Raw genomic sequence first — 2,663 nt, forward strand, 5'->3', positions numbered from 1 at the left:
TCACCTGAGGTTGCGGGGTTTAGCACTGGGGGGAGTGGCCTTAGTATAAAGCATTAGAATTCCCAACTGTGATGAGGATGTATGTCTGTACAAAATGTTTCCAGAGGGATCATTAAAATTCCCATTCTCATGAGGCAGTGATGCCCAGCGCTGAGGACATAACTCTTCGGACATGAAGAACGAAGAACATAGAACAGAAACACAGGACTAAGCTACTTGGCCCAAAATATCACTGCTAACCACAAAGCCAAATTAAATTAGCGACAATTTCTTGCACATGGATTATATCTCTCAATTCCCTGCCTGTTCATATCGCCTGTCTAAATGCCTCTTAAAAGTTCCTATTACAGCTGCTTCCACCTCATCCCCTGGCAGGTCATTCCAGGCACCTGCCACTGTTTGTATTAAAAAAAACCTTACCTCAAGTTACCTAAAGTTACCCTTTAAAATCCCCCCCCCCAACCTAAAGTTATCTCTTTTTTCCGTTATGTTGCTGGTGTTTAGGGCAGCAAAGAAGGTCTTCTATCTCCAGTGGTGTTCACAGCTTCCTTCATCGCGTCAGTAGCTTCCTGAAACAATATGGACTCTTCATTAATTTGTGAGTCATCCTTGTGCAGGGCCATGCTAATCGTCTCTGCATTGTTCCAATTTATATACTAAATTTATGCTCTTTGATATTTCTGCCTTAGGATAAAGAGTCTGGTTATCTACCATATCTATGCCTAATTTTATATAGTATATTTTTATATACACAGGGAAAATAATCTGAGTTTGTCCAAGCATTTAACCTGTTTTCCCTTAAACAACTGACAGATACTTAAGTGCCTTTAGATAGCAATAGAATTGAAAATAGATAACAGGAAAAATGATATGAATAACAAATGGGAAAATTAAAAGAGGTCACCAGTTTAATTAAGAATGAGTTAGCGCCATAGAGAGCAATAAATCAACGAGTTATACAACACAAAAAATGTCCTTCAGTCCAACTCATCTATGTCGACCAAGATGTCCGGTTAACCTAATCGCATTTGCTCACATTTGGCCCTTAGCCCTCTAAATATTTCCATCCATGTACCTTTCCAAATGTATTTTAAGTGGTGTTTTTTATTGTACCTGCCTCAGCCCATTCCTCTGGCAACTCATTCCACACACTGTACATACTACTGTCTGCATGATATTAAAAAAATGCCCTTCGGGTTCCTTTTAAATAATTTGCCTCTCACCTCAAACCTGTGCCCTCCCGGTTTTTGGTTCCCCTTCTCTGGGAAAGTGACTACATGCTGACCCACTGAATTCCTTCGGCCAATTTTCTGTCACTCCCTTAGTCCTCGTCTCCTCCCAGCCGTTTCCATGCTGTCATTCATTCCTCCGTTCACGGGCAGATCTCTGGTCCTGGCTTTTGTTTGAATGAGGATTCCTCAGAGTCACAGGGAAGCAATCTACTCTGTGAATCTTTGCTAAAGCCTAGCTAATCATTTACAAGGCATCACCAAACATTACAAAATACATTTTATTTTACAGTTGGAAGCAAGCTTAAGATTCAAAGCTCCTGAATTTGTCATCTTTCTATTGCAAATTGCGTGTGGCCTCTCATCTTTAAAAAAGAAGATAAACTGTTCTGCTGGAAAACAGTTTGGGGTATGTAAGGTCTTAATGATTAGAATATATTTGTTACAACACAGATCAATCTGATCCGAACTGTTCCTCTTTTTATTTTCCTGTATCCTTGCAACTCATTCTCATTCACACAACCATGAATTTCTGTTTGATGCTTTTGCCACTTACCCGCTCCAGGGATAAGTAACAGTGGATATTTAATGCCCTCAGCAACAAAGATTGAGGAACTCAGTGGTACGTGATGTAATGAGCCCTACGGGCCTGTGTAGGGTGCAGGAGAGTGTTTCAAGATTTTTTAGAGCACCGGAATTGGCTAATCGTTGTTTTTAACAACAGTCATTAATCATTTAGAGTTCCTTGTATTTTTCTTGAGCGGCTTGCTCTTTGTAATATGGTGTCCTGGTCCTTTCTGTTTAAGCTTGTTTCTTTTGATAGGCCCGAGAATTCCGTGTAACCTGTATTATTTAAGCAGACGCCCGATTGGCGCTAATCGCTATGTCCTAGTTTTGAGAATGTTACTTCTAGCGGTATCATTTGGCTGAATCTCTGGTTCTTTTGCAATTAGTATGACAAAGCTCTCATCTCCATCTCTACATTGGAGTCTGTCTCTCCTCCATACTTGGGTTCCGATATTGCCAGCATGCTTCATGACAAGGAACATCAGTCGGACGAAAGCAATGGTCAGCATTTCGGGTTGAACCCTGCAGCAGGACTGACACTAGATACTCCAGATTTCAGCATTTTCAGTCCCTTATGTCTCCATTTAACTGTCTACATGTTCAAAGTTCAAAGTACGTTGATGAACAAAGTATGTATACATTATAAAATTTTGAGATCCAACTCCTAACAGGCAGCCACGAAACAAAGAAAACCAAAAAAAACCATTAAAAAGGTCGTCAAACACCCAATGCACAAAGAGAAAAACACAGATCATGCAAACAATAAGCGAAAACAAATGACGTACTGAACTGAACTGAGGTCCACAAAGAGTCCATCCCCAGTCCTTTGGTTCAGCTCAGAGTGGAGCAGTGAGTTGACCTGGCCCA

At 40.6% G+C, this 2,663-nt stretch overlaps 1 non-coding gene across 1 annotated transcript; it reads right to left on the reverse strand.

The window, feature by feature from the left end:
- Nucleotides 1-572: 572 nt before the first annotated feature.
- Nucleotides 573-679, reverse strand: LOC134343161 (U6 spliceosomal RNA). The gene has a single exon (XR_010017201.1). It is a non-coding gene; the product is annotated as a U6 spliceosomal RNA (small nuclear RNA).
- Between the last annotated feature and the right edge of the window lie 1,984 nt (nucleotides 680-2,663).

Source organism: Mobula hypostoma, chromosome 2 (genome assembly GCF_963921235.1).
Source record: "Mobula hypostoma chromosome 2, sMobHyp1.1, whole genome shotgun sequence".
NCBI lineage: Eukaryota > Metazoa > Chordata > Chondrichthyes > Myliobatiformes > Myliobatidae > Mobula > Mobula hypostoma.